This window comes from Spinacia oleracea, chromosome 1 (genome assembly GCF_020520425.1).
Source record: "Spinacia oleracea cultivar Varoflay chromosome 1, BTI_SOV_V1, whole genome shotgun sequence".
NCBI classification, from domain to species: domain Eukaryota; kingdom Viridiplantae; phylum Streptophyta; class Magnoliopsida; order Caryophyllales; family Amaranthaceae; genus Spinacia; species Spinacia oleracea.
Window position 1 is genome coordinate 89,024,053 of NC_079487.1, and position 15,475 is coordinate 89,039,527.

At 35.9% G+C, this 15,475-nt stretch overlaps 2 long non-coding RNA genes across 3 annotated transcripts; both read left to right on the plus strand.

Moving 5' to 3' along the window:
• The first annotated feature begins 4,689 nt into the window (after positions 1 to 4,689).
• Positions 4,690 to 8,288, plus strand: LOC130467389 (uncharacterized). 2 transcript variants are annotated; one of them, XR_008927357.1, is made up of 4 exons: positions 4,690 to 4,880; positions 4,973 to 5,189; positions 5,850 to 5,914; positions 8,040 to 8,288. It is a non-coding gene; the product is annotated as an uncharacterized lncRNA (long non-coding RNA). The 2 variants fall into 2 exon arrangements; XR_008927356.1 differs by lacking the exon at positions 8,040 to 8,288 and adding an exon at positions 6,933 to 7,193.
• A 4,164-nt stretch (positions 8,289 to 12,452) lies between these two features.
• Positions 12,453 to 15,153, plus strand: LOC130467394 (uncharacterized). Its single transcript, XR_008927358.1, has 4 exons — positions 12,453 to 12,998; positions 13,091 to 13,307; positions 13,968 to 14,032; positions 15,051 to 15,153. It is a non-coding gene; the product is annotated as an uncharacterized lncRNA (long non-coding RNA).
• The last annotated feature ends 322 nt before the right edge of the window (positions 15,154 to 15,475 follow it).

Sequence of the window (15,475 nt, forward strand, 5' to 3'; positions counted from 1 at the left end):
GATATTATCATGGAATGTTAGGGGTATCAACCTAGCTCAGAAGCAGGATACTGTGAAGCATTTTCTTCATAAATATCATGTGGGGTTAGTTGGTCTCCTAGAGCATAAGGTTAAGCTTCCTAACTTAGGGAAGCTTTACCAAAGAGTTTTCCCAAATTGGTGTTTCTCTAGTAATGCAAGTTATCATAATGGTGGCAGAATTATTTTGGCTTGGAATCCAGGAAGCTTTTCTGTGAGTATCCAAGCAGCTTCTAGTCAGTTTATGCATTGCTTCATTCAACCAGTGAGTGGTATGCCGAGTTTTTTTTTCTGTACTTTCATTTATGCTTTCAATGATAGCTCTAATAGAGAAGTGTTGTGGAAAGATTTGAAAGCTTTAAACACACAGGATGCCTGGATATTGTGTGGAGATTTCAATTATGTTATGAGTACTGAAGAGAGAGTTGGCTCCCCTGTTAGGAATTCTGAAATAATGGATATTTGTGATTGTATGCATTTCTGTAGCATGGAAGATATTAAGAGTGTGGGTAATTTCTACACTTGGAATAATAAACAACATGGTGCAGCTAGAGTTTTTTCTAAAATTGATAGAATAATGGCTAATCCTAAGTGGTTAGGTGTTTATAGCTCAGCTGAAGTGTGTTTTATGAATGAGGGTTGTTTTGATCATTCCCCTGGATTATTGACTGTTTATCCTAGGGATACAGGGGGAAAAATCCTTTTAAGTATTTTACAATGTGGAAATCTGCTCCTCATTTTCTGACCCTTATCCAAGAACAATGGAGTGGTATAGTTCAAGGGAGCAAGATGTTTGGTGTTGTTCACAAACTGAAGAAGGTGAAGTTGGTTCTCAAAGAGTTGAATAGAAAGGGATTCTCTGATGTTCAAGCTGCTGATCTTCAAGCATACCATGACATGATTGCAGCTCAGACATCAATGCATCGTGATCCTGCTGATCAGAATCTTGCTGATGCAGAACTCAGTGCAGTGCAGAATTACAAAAATAGACATCAAGCTTATTTAGAGTTTTTGAAACAGAAGGCAAAGGCTTCATGGATTAAGGATGGTAATGAAAATACTTCCCTTTTCCATCAGAGTATCAAAGCTAGGAACAATCATAACCAAGTTTACAGCATTCATGGCATGGATGGGATTTGGAGAGATAATCCTGCTGATATCTCTCAAGCTTTCTTGGATTATTACATAACTTTGTTGGGTAATACTCACACTGATAGAAGACCTGTTCTTAGTCATATTGTCCAAGCTGGTCCCTTGATTACAGATGCTCATAGAGATATTCTAAATGCTCCATATACAGCTGATGAGGTGAAGAAAGCTTTGTTCTCTATTCCTGGTAGGAAAGCACCAGGGCCTGATGGGTATGGATCTTACTTCTATAAAGATGCTTGGAACATTGTTGGTGATGATGTTATCAATGGTGTTCTGGATGTTCTCCAACAAGGCAGATTGCTTAAGGAGTTAAATCATACAGTCATCACTCTCATTCCTAAGACTAAGTGTCCAAAGAATGTGAGTGAATTCAGACCTATATCCTGTTGCAATACTCTGTATAAATGCATTACTAAGGTGATTTGTGGAAGATTGAGGCAAGTATTACCAGATTTGATCATTGAAAATCAAGGGGGGGTTTGTACATGGCAGATACATAGTGCATAATATCATAGTGGTTCAGGATTTGGTAAAACAGTATGGTAGGAAGAGTGCTAAACCAAGTTGTATGATGAAGATTGATCTTCAAAAAGCATATGACACAGTTGATTGGGATTTCCTGCAAGAAATGTTGGTACAGCTGGGTTTTCCTGGAGCTTTTGTGGCTCTTGTGATGGAGTGTGTGACCACCCCTAAGTTCTCTCTGATGTTTAATGGCACAATACATGGCTTTTTCAAGTCAAAAAGGGGTTTAAGACAAGGTGATCCCATGTCTCCCCTTCTGTTTGTGATCTGCATGGAGTATCTGTCCAGAATTCTCTACAAAATGAGTGAGTTGTCTCACTTTCAGTTTCATCCTAGATGCAAAGAACTTAAGCTCACTCATCTATGCTTTGCTGATGATCTAATCCTGTGTAGTAAAGGTGAGTTCCCCTCTGTGTATCTTCTGCTTCAAGCTTTTAAGCTGTTCTCCAACTCTTCTGGTTTGTTAGCCAACAAGCAGAAATCAGCTATCTACTGCTGTGGTATGGCTGAGAATGAAATCAACAGAATTGTCAATGTTTCTGGTTTTACTAAGAGTTAGCTCCCTTTTAAGTACTTAGGTGTTCCCATCTGTGCTAAAAGAATTTCTGCTGCTCAATGTGATGAAGGAAATAATGCCCTTGGTCCAAGTATGCATTCTATGTTAAGTCTAATAAATGCGGTTCAGTATTAATTAACAAGTTAATAATTCAGTGAGATCAAGTGAGCTGAATGCCTAGCTAGAGGCCGCTTCAGTTCAAGTGGAATTAATGATATTAATCCACAGCTTACTCTTGACTGAACCCGTAGGGTCACACAAATAGTACGTAAACGGATCAAGTATTTAATGGCATTAAATACTCCATCTATGAATATTCGGAATCGACGGATCTTGGTTTCAATGGGAGCTGAGATCGTCACAGGCAAGAAATGAATACTCCGGAAACGATGATATTGCCGGAAACGGAAATATGGATCGTATCGGAAATATAAATATTATCCAAGTCGTAGATGTTGCCGGAAACGGAAACACGGTACGTATCGGAAAATATTATCGGAAATGGAAATATTGCCAGAATCGGAAATATTGCCGGAAACGGAAATATTGTCAGAATCGAAAATATTATCGGAATCGGAAAATAATTCCGGAAACGGAAATATTAAATATTTGTTCGAAACGGAAATTAATTCCGGAATCGGAAATATTAAATATTGTTCGTATCGGAAATGAATTCCGGAATCGGAAATTTAATCGGAAGCGTATCGTACGAATAAGCATCGGACGAGGCCTGCCGGACGAGGGCCCAGCACGAAGCCAGGCCATCGCCCAGCAAGCCAAGCGCGCCACACGAACAGCCAAGGCCACGCCAGGCCCAGCGCAAGGCCAGGCCCAGCAGGCCGTGGCAGCGCGCACAGCGCGCGCAGCGCGCGCAGGAGCTACGTGGGCTTGTAGCTCGCGTAGGCCTCGCTGCGTGGGCTGCTGCTCGCACGCACGCGCATGGGCGGCCCATCGTGGCTGCCGTGTGTGTGTGCGTAAGTGTTTGTGTTCATGCACGATTCCTAAAACATGCAGAGTTCGGTTAATGATTAAATTCCTAATTCTATTAGATAAATTAATTAATTAGAGTTCTTGTAGGATTCTAGGTTTAATTAATTTGTATCTGAATAGGATTCCGATTCCCTTTCCATACCCCTATAAATATGTGGCCTGGGTTCACAATTTATAACAAGTTTCAAAGTATTCAAAGTAAGTTTTGAGAGAAAAATTCAATCACACATCTTGCTCAAAAGTGCCGAAAATTCTAGTACCTTAAGGGCGATTCTAGTTGGTCAATCTTAAGGCGGATCCGGACGTGCTGTGGACTATCTACGGAGGGACGACACTTGGAGTCCTAAAGACTTGTTCTTGTTCGGTTCGGGCGCAGCTAGGGAGGGCACGCAACAAAGAGTATGCATCTAAATTATGCTATATGATTATGTGTAAATAATATGTAATCCTGGGTTAATGGTTGTTTCCGCATGATTTATGTAATATCATATGTATCATAACCTAACAGTGGTATCACGAGCCCCTTATTATTTTCATAATCTAATTTGCATGAACATGGTTAAATATTACAAATTTGCAAGAATTAAAAGGGGTGATTAATTTTCGTAATTGTTAATTAATTGCAAATTGCGTTTATTTAATTATACGTACGCAGTTTTTCGGCAGTTTCTTCGTTACTCATCCAAATCGAGTGATTTTTGTGTCAATTCCGCATGTAAAAGGCATTCTAAAATTTTGACAAAAATAGTATTTTTCTGCCGAACCCAGAATTCTCAAATTCGAAGCCTAACTATGACTTTTCGAAGGTTTTAGTTTTTCGAATGCAAAATTTCGTAAATTTAAGATGTTAAATTAAATATTTGCGATTCTTGTTGATAAATCTTGAATTTTGATTGACCTACAGTATATGTTTAACAAGTTTGAATGCTTAGCCTTGTTAATTATGCAATCTAATTTGTAATTATGATTAATTTGTTGAAAATTAGAATAATTTAGAATTAATTTGATTTTCATAACTAATTGTAATTTAATTAGAAACCTATGATTAAAAACCACCATAAAAATTGTAAATTTATGATAAATTTTAAATTTTTATGACCTAGACTTGAATCCATAACAATCGGAAATCAATTGTAATCCCCCGTAAATTTATAAATTTTATTAAATATATTTTAACATATATTATTTATATTTAAATAGAATTTATGAATTTTAGTAATAAATATATAATTAACGTATATTTATTTTATTTATTTTATTTACGTTTTAAATATTTCAACGAATTAGAAAATTAAAAGTAATTTTAGAATTTTACGTTGAAAAGAATTCGAATTATGAAAACGCGTCCGATTGAATTTGGACAAACAATCCTAACTATTTTTGGATTCAAACAACATCAATTCCAATCCTAGCCCAAGTTTGCAAAGCCCAATAAAGAAACCCAAACAAAATTACCCATACCTCTACTCTCCTTCAATTCACGTAAAAGCAAAAACAAGAGAAGTCAAACCCTCCTTCCCTCCTATTCTTTCACGTAAACCAGAAAACCCTCAAACCTTGGTACTCTCTGCCCCAGCCGCAGCCACCGTACACTCGCCGGACCGCCGCCGCGTTGTCGCACCGCCGATCCCTCCGTCCGGTACTCTCCTTCTCCCTCTCTTACTCTCTCTCGTTCTTTCTTCTTATCCCCTAATGTCTATTTGTTTCTTCTTTTCAACTCCGGCCGGTTAGAACCGCCGCTGCCACCAGTGCTCGCCACCACGCAAGCCCAGCCGCGTTGCCAGTTCGCCGTCCTGTCTCACCGTCGCGCCTTGCCCCGCCAACTTCTTCTCCCTTTCTTCTTTCGCGGGTTACCACCGTAGGCGCACGCAACCACCACCCAGCAAGCCACCTGCTGCCGCACCGCCATTGCCGCCGGCCAGCAGCCTTTCTCTCCTCCTTAATTTTGGTTATTTCTCCCCCTCCAATTTATTTAAATTATTATTTGTCTTTTAATAAATTAATTAATGTTAATTTTCATGATTTAACTTATTAAGTTTTGATGATGTATTTAGAATTCAGATTATATGTTGATATTATAATTTAGTTTATTTCAGATTTATTAATCATGTTTAAGTTAGGATTTTAATTATATTTTGTCAATTTAAATTATGTTTTCTTGAAGTAAATTTATAGTTTTTATGGTTTAAATATAGATTTCAAATTATATGTACTATATAATGAAGTTATTAATTTTCAGATTATATAATTTTGTCAAATGAGGATTTGAATTATTTAAAGAATGAATTTTAATGCTTTAATAGTTAGAAAATCATAGTATGATGTTTATGAATTATTAAAGTTATTGTTTTTATGATTTTAAGCATATTAATTATGGTTTGGTGAAGTTTTAAACTATTTTATATTGCTGGAATTTTAGAAAGGGATGCTTTATTGGAGTTTATGATAATTGGTGATCATTAGTGTAGGAATCACTATGCTAGGAGGTTTAGTAGCTAAGTGTTGTCATTGGGGAATGTTCTAATTATGCTTAGGAAGGGTTTGAAGCACCCTAATGTTGCAGAAAATTCAATGTGAGTTGATATGAATCTATATTGGTTGTTTTTAGGTGGAGAATTCTCGTTAGGCGACTTTTGAAAGTGTTAAAGTGGCCTATTAGTTTGTTTACACAAGGTACGTACATACCTGTGTGCTTGGAATGTGTGCTAATGGTTGAAACCATGTTGAATCTTGTTGTTGAACTTGGTTATGTTGATACTATTGTTGAACTTGGTGATGTTGATATTATGGACGAACTGGGTTATATTGAATGTGCATGTTTAATACTGTTGGACAAACTTATTGAACTTATTTTGCACTATAAGAACTGTAACATGTTAGTATGGATGTTTGATACAAACATGTTGGTTGGGAACACTAGATTATTCTATATGATTGGGTTGGATCAATTGGTTGTTGTTCCCTTTCTATCTTTTCACTACTTTATGAGGGCGGAGGACCTTGTTTAGTAAGTTGAAACTTTATGCCCATATACAGGGTTGCTCATGGTTAAAGGAAAGGTTGGTTAAGTTGGAATGAGTCTTGATTGATGCTTTTATGATCACTTACTTAATTCCAAGATAAAAACAGTTGTGAACAAATGTGAATTGTCTGTCTTATGTAATGGTTGAGTCATAACGGAATCTCAATTTGTAAATCATGTAAAGTGAAACTGAATAGCAATAGCTTTAGACTGTGCACGTCTGAAGTGACGGACAAACAGGAGTTGGGGTTCATGGTGGTAGCCCATGGCCTTTAATTCGGACCGGATTGATCACCGTGTCCTATTTTTATTTAAACGTTCCTCGATATCGCAGGTCACTGAGGTTACGGAGTCGCGCCCGTACCTCGTCTTCCTTAGTGAAGACTTCTGGATGGTCAACTCGGTCCATTGTCTATTTCAACTAAAATAATATTATGGTTATTAAGCCTAGCTTAGTCTAGTCAAGTATAATCGTCAATTTATTATGTTTTGTCTGTCCTTACTTATACTTATTAGTATCATGTTAGGGTTGTTGGTTTGATAGTATCATGCTAGGATTGTTGTTGTTTTAGTATGTAGTACTCAGCTTTGCTGATTACGTGCTTGTTTGTGTGTGTTGATCATGGCTATGCCTTATTGATCCTGTGATGACCCATCTTTGGTGAGCAGTCTTTAAGGATCAATAAGCGTTGACCATCTACAGGTTTGAAGATGATGCATCATTGGGATCGGGATTAGAGAGCTTGTAGTTCTATTCGTTTAATTAAGTGATTTAATTTGTTAACTTGGATTTGAAATTTGTCGTACTATTCGTATTTCCTTAATTCAGTTAAATGGGTTTGGACCTAATATGTAATAGATTATTTATGAACCTAAAAGTTAGTTTTATGTTTTCCGCTGCAAAATTCTGAATAAGCCGATACGTTTTCACACGGGCGATAATGCCTTGATAATTCTCTACGTTTTATATTAAAAGGTTATTTTAGAAAAGAGAGAATTGTCGGGGTGTTACAAAGTGGTATCTAGAAGCTAAGGTTTTACTTTAATAAAGTTTAGGCGCCTAACTATCTAGTTATTTAAAATAAATTCCTTAAAAATCGAGATTCTACGCATTATAGTGATAAAAAAATTGGTATTTTTTTTTGGGGGGCCGATTTCCTTTTACCTTGTTTGAAGTATACGATATTCCTTATTTACGTTCGAAATCAAATTATTTTTCCAAATTAAAGTGATACTTTCGACATTTTTATTTTTCTTATTAGTTATTATTCAAACAAATAAATAAAAATAATATGAATACATTTTTCTTAAAAAGGAGTTCAATTTTTTTTTTTAGTTGTTTCAAGAGTTAGAATTCGTTAATTAGCAAAATATAAATCTTTTCAATTTTTTTTTTAACTTTATTTTCGAATTTATTCTCTACGCATTTTCTTAATTTATTCTACTTTATTTATTATATATTTTTATTTATGTTATTATTCTATGTTATAATTTTCTTATATTATCGTCCTTTTACTTTGTTATTTAAATTATTTCAATGCTTTAGTTTATGAGAGATGGGTAGTATAAGAAGGGCATATAGGATAGAATTATATGTGCATTAGTAGTTAATTGCTAGCATAAGAAGTTAATTGCTATGTGCATTTGTTAAATGTTTAAGTGTTGCATGTAAATGTGCATAGAAATTGTTTGATTCCACCAAACTTATTGATCATTGAACCTTGTTTATGTTTTGGCTGGAAAATCGTTAGTGAGACCTTGAATTGTTTATTTCAGGAATAAAATGTTTCTTTCCAAGTATACCAACATAGGATCCTTCGAGAAACTTGATATAGAAACCCCTGATATTTACGTGAAGAAAATCATGTTTGGATGTGAATATTATGCTAAAGTTCAAGGGCAACCTATCTTAATGAGAAAGGATATCATAGCAGCCACTATCATTAATTGCTTACCTAACAAATTTCCATATCTAGAACTCAAGGAAAAGTTTAAAGACATGCATTCTGATAATGGAACTCCAAACTTGACTAAGTATGGGGCTTGGGATGGTAGATGGAAATATGATTCAGAAATCCTGACCACCATTATTGAAGCGGCAGAAAGTGGGTTTAGAGACGGTAAAATCGTAGGGAGTCATGTTGGGGATTCAGTTACAGAAGAACCTATGGGAATAGGTGTAAATAATGACCTAGAGGAAAATGATGTAGCTGTGGAGAATGAGAATGTAGGTGTTGAGGCAGAGAATCCTAACCTAGTGGCCCATGAGCCAACCATCGAAATTTCTAGTGACTCAGATGCAGAGCTCGAAAGTGAACAGGAGATTGCAAGTGAGCATAATCAAGATGAAGACATGGGAGAAGATGCGAACCCTGAGGAAGACCCCGATGAAGACCCTGAAGAAGAGTTCGATGATCTTGAGATCTAAATGTCACTCCGCAAGTTTCAGGAGCAATGGATAGGCAAGAGGCCACAAATATTTTGAAGTCATAAATAGTTAATTAGCTCTTTTATGTTTTAAAGAATAAGTAGCAAAGCTACAACAGTTTAAGGTTAAAGTTTAGTGAAGTTTGAAATGTTCTTTATTATTTTGAAGGATGTAATAAATATTTATGGAGTTAGCAATAAAAGTTAAAGTTTTCAAGGAATTGTTCTTTATTCTATTATGAGGATTCCATAATACCCCAACCTTTAGGTAACACGTCATGGATTAATTTTCCATTGGTTGCATACTTAGTGTGAATTGTGGATCAATTTAATTGCCACAATAATATTAAATGATTTGAGTACATAAAGGAAGTGGGGGCCAACCTAGACCCTCATGACCAATATGACTCAAAATGTTATGCCTTATATGCAGTGTGTGAATGTCTTTCGTGAATTATTGAGGATGATTATTTTTCAATGATTATTGCATCTTGTAGACGATCGTTGCACCTTCATAAACGATTGTCGTGCCTTCATAAATGATGTGTATTAATGTGAACATTGTTGGTTGAGGCGAACCTTATGGTCAATTCAAGTATTAAATTGTATGGGATAACGTATAGGTGATGTTTCAAACCTAAAGTAGAATATACTAATTGCAGGTCGCGTTCTAGAATGGCCAACAATAATGACTTAGTTGTTGCTATTCGCCTCTTGGCGGAAAAGCTGACCCTACCTTTTTAGAAAACCGGGTTGGAGAGTTTGAGAAATTGTTTGGGGATTTGAATTATCTTAAGAATATGAGAGTGGGTCAAGTTGTCATGTATTTGAAAGATGAAGCCGATTTACAGTGGAGAGAAATAGGGTTAGAATTAGCGCTGCTGAGAAATTCAATTAGGATTCAATTGTTACTGCCTTAAGGGAAAGGTTTACCCTACCTTATATGAGAAAGCAGAAAGTTTAGGAATTCATAAACATTAGTATGAGGAGCATGATCATCGATGAATACTATTGCAGATTTATAGCATGACCACCTTAGGATTAGGTGGGGAAACCTCTACATCTTTGGATTTTGTGTATGGGGGAGTTGCTCATATTTATGGGTTGCAGTCTAGAATGGACAAGAAAAATATTGTTGTTGGGGAGAAAAGAAAAGAGTTTAATGCTGGGGAAAACCAAGGAAATTTCAAGAGAAATATGAATGAAAATGGTAATGGGAGTGGTAACCAGGTGAAGAAGGGATTTAATCAGTCAGGAAATTAGGGTCGAAGCCTTTAGGGGCGTAGAACAACTAAGAGAACTTCCATAAGTCTGCTAATGAGAATAACAACCATAATAAGGCTCCGGATAAACTATTCGTTATGAGTAGAAGTGAAGCTGAACGTTTTGCAGATGTAGTTTATGGTACTTTTCTATTAACTCCGTGCCAGTTAAAACATTGTTCGATTCAGGGGCAACTTGCTCTTTTATTTCGTCCTCTATTGTTAAAAGTTGAAGTTAGTAGATTTTGAGGCGATTGATTTACCTGTTAGTCTACCTACTGGTGTAACTATAAAGTGTACCAAGTTGTTTAAGAACTTGTCTTTGAAGACAAAAGATTGTGTTTTTCCTTCTGATTTGATAAAGTTTAGTCTGAGGGACCTAGATGTAATTTCGGGGATGGACTAGCTAAGTGTGTACAAGGCTAAGGTAGATTGTGAAGTTCAGAAAGTAAGTTTAAGGAACCTTATTGGGAAATTGACCTCATTTGGATGTTTTGAAAAGTCCAAGAACCTTTACTTATTTCCGTAATGCAAGTGAGGAAATCGATGAATAGGGAGTACGAACTATTTTCTGTAGTGTGTCAGAGGTGATTAAAGAAGTTAGTGACAATCGAGGATGTTGCCATTGTGAGTGGATTCATTGATGTGTTTTCGAGTGAAATTACAAGTATGTTACCTATTAGAGCTTTTGAGTTCACTATAGACTTAGATCCTGAAACGACACCTATATCCAAGGCACCTTATAGCATGGCACCTCCTGAAATGAGCGAATTAAGACACAATTGCAAGAGTTGTTTGTTAAGGAGAAAGATAAGAGTATGGAATCATGCATCGATTTTAGGGAGCTAAACACCATCAAGAACGAGTATCCTTTGCCTAGGATAGATGACATATTTGATCAATTGAATTGGGCGAGTGTGTTCTCAAAGTCTGATTTGTGTTGAAGTACCACCAATTGAGGATAGATGATAGGGGCCTAGACCTCATTAGGACTCGTTATTGTCATTATGGGTTTAAAGTAATGTCTTTTGGGTTAACCAATGCACCTGCCATAAATATGAAATTGATGAATGAGATTTCCCACGAATTCCGAATTAAGTTCGTTATTATATCACTGATGGTATCCTGATTTATTCAAAGAATGCAAAAAGAGCATAATGAAATCTTGATGATTATTTGGAGACGCTTAGAAAGAATCTAGTTTTATTAAATGAAGTATACAAATCTTGAAGTTATGTGTGTATAAGTGACACCGACGGAAAAGTGAAAGATTAAATTGATTGAAAACTACGTTACGTAAGGGAATAAATTTAAGAGAAGATTTGAGTGGTCCAGGATCGTTTGAAATCAATTGTTGTCTTGAAAAGAGGAATGTATGAATTGGTGAAAGTGCTAAGAGTTAAGCTCAAGAGTTATACATCCAGGAAAGGCGTAATGAGGTTCAGTAGAAAAGGAAAGTGGAGCAGAAGGAGTGTCTGTAGATCCTGCTAAGGTTCAAGCTGTGAGTGAGTGACCTACTCCAAAGAACGTGTCTAATGTTTGAAGTTTCCTAGGCCTATTTGACTATTATAGGAGGTTTCCGAGAAATTTTCGAAGATAGCAAGACCAATGACCAATCTGATGAAAAAGGAATCAATGCTTGAGTGAAGGGAGAAATTTGTGAAAACTTTCCAGATTGTAAAAGAGCATTTGACCCCCGCACTCGTTGTCACGTCAGTTGAAACCTTACGAGGCTAATTAACCTACTCATGAACTAAAGCTAGCTGTTATTGTGTTATATGCGAATATTCGGAGACATTACCTTTATAGGGCAACATGTAAGATCCTTACCGAGCACAAAAGTCTGAAATTTTGGCAATAAGGTCCAGTTGAAGCTTGGGGACAACATTGAAATGAGTATTTCTTTCCACCCTGCAACCGATAGACAGACTGAGATTACTATGAAATATATGTTGAAATTTTGTGTTAATTGACTTTAAGGGTAATTGGGAAGACCAACTAGAGTGATTGAATTCCTTGCACCAATAGTTACCATGCGAGCATTACGATGTCACATGTTGAGGCATTGTGAGGGAAAAGTGTAGAAGTCCATTGCTAGAATGATTTGAGTGAAAATATTGTATTGAGGACATAATATTGTATTTGAGTGAAAATATTTGAGTGAAAATATTGTATTGAGGACATAATTCATTGAGAAAGAAATACCCAAAGTTATTCCGTGAGAGGAGTTACGAGGGCGTAACTCGTTTTCTTTAAGAGGGGTAGAATGCGATATAAATTCGCGCTTTTTACCTAATTTTATGGTGTTTTCATGCATTTTTATGCTTATTTTAGCAAATTATACATGTTGGTTCAAAGTAAATAGATTCTCCGCATAAGAAAAACGTGTTCATGAGTAACACAAGCAACTTTTAAGTTGGCAAAATGTGCACATGAGGGGCACAAGTACCTCTCCAGTAAGAAAGTTAAAATCTTTTGGGAAAATGTGGGAACTTTCGTGTCAAGTTTCGGGACGAAACTTCTTTTAAGAGGGGTAGATTGTAATCCCCCGTAAATTTATAAATTTTATTAAATATATTTTAACATATATTATTTATATTTAAATAGAATTTATGAATTTTAGTAATAAATATATAATTAACGTATATTTATTTTATTTATTTTATTTACGTTTTAAATATTTCAACGAATTAGAAAATTAAAAGTAATTTTAGAATTTTACGTTGAAAAGAATTCGAATTATGAAAACGCGTCCGATTGAATTTGGATAAACAATCCTAACTATTTTTGGATTCAAACAACATCAATTCCAATCCTAGCCCAAGTTTGCAAAGCCCAATAAAGAAACCCAAACAAAATTACCCATACCTCTACTCTCCTTCAATTCACGTAAAAGCAAAAACAAGAGAAGTCAAACCCTCCTTCCCTCCTATTCTTTCACGTAAACCAGAAAACCCTCAAACCTTGGTACTCTCTGCCCCAGCCGCAGCCACCGTACACTCGCCGGACCGCCGCCGCGTTGTCGCACCGCCGATCCCTCCGTCCGGTACTCTCCTTCTCCCTCTCTTACTCTCTCTCGTTCTTTCTTCTTATCCCCTAATGTCTATTTGTTTCTTCTTTTCAACTCCGGCCGGTTAGAACCGCCGCTGCCACCAGTGCTCGCCACCACGCAAGCCCAGCCGCGTTGCCAGTTCGCCGTCCTGTCTCACCGTCGCGCCTTGCCCCGCCAACTTCTTCTCCCTTTCTTCTTTCGCGGGTTACCACCGTAGGCGCACGCAACCACCACCCAGCAAGCCACCTGCTGCCGCACCGCCATTGCCGCCGGCCAGCAGCCTTTCTCTCCTCCTTAATTTTGGTTATTTCTCCCCCTCCAATTTATTTAAATTATTATTTGTCTTTTAATAAATTAATTAATGTTAATTTTCATGATTTAACTTATTAAGTTTTGATGATGTATTTAGAATTCAGATTATATGTTGATATTATAATTTAGTTTATTTCAGATTTATTAATCATGTTTAAGTTAGGATTTTAATTATATTTTGTCAATTTAAATTATGTTTTCTTGAAGTAAATTTATAGTTTTTATGGTTTAAATATAGATTTCAAATTATATGTACTATATAATGAAGTTATTAATTTTCAGATTATATAATTTTGTCAAATGAGGATTTGAATTATTTAAAGAATGAATTTTAATGCTTTAATAGTTAGAAAATCATAGTATGATGTTTATGAATTATTAAAGTTATTGTTTTTATGATTTTAAGCATATTAATTATGGTTTGGTGAAGTTTTAAACTATTTTATATTGCTGGAATTTTAGAAAGGGATGCTTTATTGGAGTTTATGATAATTGGTGATCATTAGTGTAGGAATCACTATGCTAGGAGGTTTAGTAGCTAAGTGTTGTCATTGGGGAATGTTCTAATTATGCTTAGGAAGGGTTTGAAGCACCCTAATGTTGCAGAAAATTCAATGTGAGTTGATATGAATCTATATTGGTTGTTTTTAGGTGGAGAATTCTCGTTAGGCGACTTTTGAAAGTGTTAAAGTGGCCTATTAGTTTGTTTACACAAGGTACGTACATACCTGTGTGCTTGGAATGTGTGCTAATGGTTGAAACCATGTTGAATCTTGTTGTTGAACTTGGTTATGTTGATACTATTGTTGAACTTGGTGATGTTGATATTATGGACGAACTGGGTTATATTGAATGTGCATGTTTAATACTGTTGGACAAACTTATTGAACTTATTTTGCACTATAAGAACTGTAACATGTTAGTATGGATGTTTGATACAAACATGTTGGTTGGGAACACTAGATTATTCTATATGATTGGGTTGGATCAATTGGTTGTTGTTCCCTTTCTATCTTTTCACTACTTTATGAGGGCGGAGGACCTTGTTTAGTAAGTTGAAACTTTATGCCCATATACAGGGTTGCTCATGGTTAAAGGAAAGGTTGGTTAAGTTGGAATGAGTCTTGATTGATGCTTTTATGATCACTTACTTAATTCCAAGATAAAAACAGTTGTGAACAAATGTGAATTGTCTGTCTTATGTAATGGTTGAGTCATAACGGAATCTCAATTTGTAAATCATGTAAAGTGAAACTGAATAGCAATAGCTTTAGACTGTGCACGTCTGAAGTGACGGACAAACAGGAGTTGGGGTTCATGGTGGTAGCCCATGGCCTTTAATTCGGACCGGATTGATCACCGTGTCCTATTTTTATTTAAACGTTCCTCGATATCGCAGGTCACTGAGGTTACGGAGTCGCGCCCGTACCTCGTCTTCCTTAGTGAAGACTTCTGGATGGTCAACTCGGTCCATTGTCTATTTCAACTAAAATAATATTATGGTTATTAAGCCTAGCTTAGTCTAGTCAAGTATAATCGTCAATTTATTATGTTTTGTCTGTCCTTACTTATACTTATTAGTATCATGTTAGGGTTGTTGGTTTGATAGTATCATGCTAGGATTGTTGTTGTTTTAGTATGTAGTACTCAGCTTTGCTGATTACGTGCTTGTTTGTGTGTGTTGATCATGGCTATGCCTTATTGATCCTGTGATGACCCATCTTTGGTGAGCAGTCTTTAAGGATCAATAAGCGTTGACCATCTACAGGTTTGAAGATGATGCATCATTGGGATCGGGATTAGAGAGCTTGTAGTTCTATTCGTTTAATTAAGTGATTTAATTAGTTAACTTGGATTTGAAATTTGTCGTACTATTCGTATTTCCTTAATTCAGTTAAATGGGTTTGGACCTAATATGTAATAGATTATTTATGAACCTAAAAGTTAGTTTTATGTTTTCCGCTGCAAAATTCTGAATAAGCCGATACGTTTTCACACGGGCGATAATGCCTTGATAATTCTCTACGTTTTATATTAAAAGGTTATTTTAGAAAAGAGAGAATTGTCGGGGTGTTACATCAATTGGATAATAAATTTTCGATTTTTCGCCCTAAAATTATGAAATTAATATTATTTATTAATTTGTCATTAATTTTAAA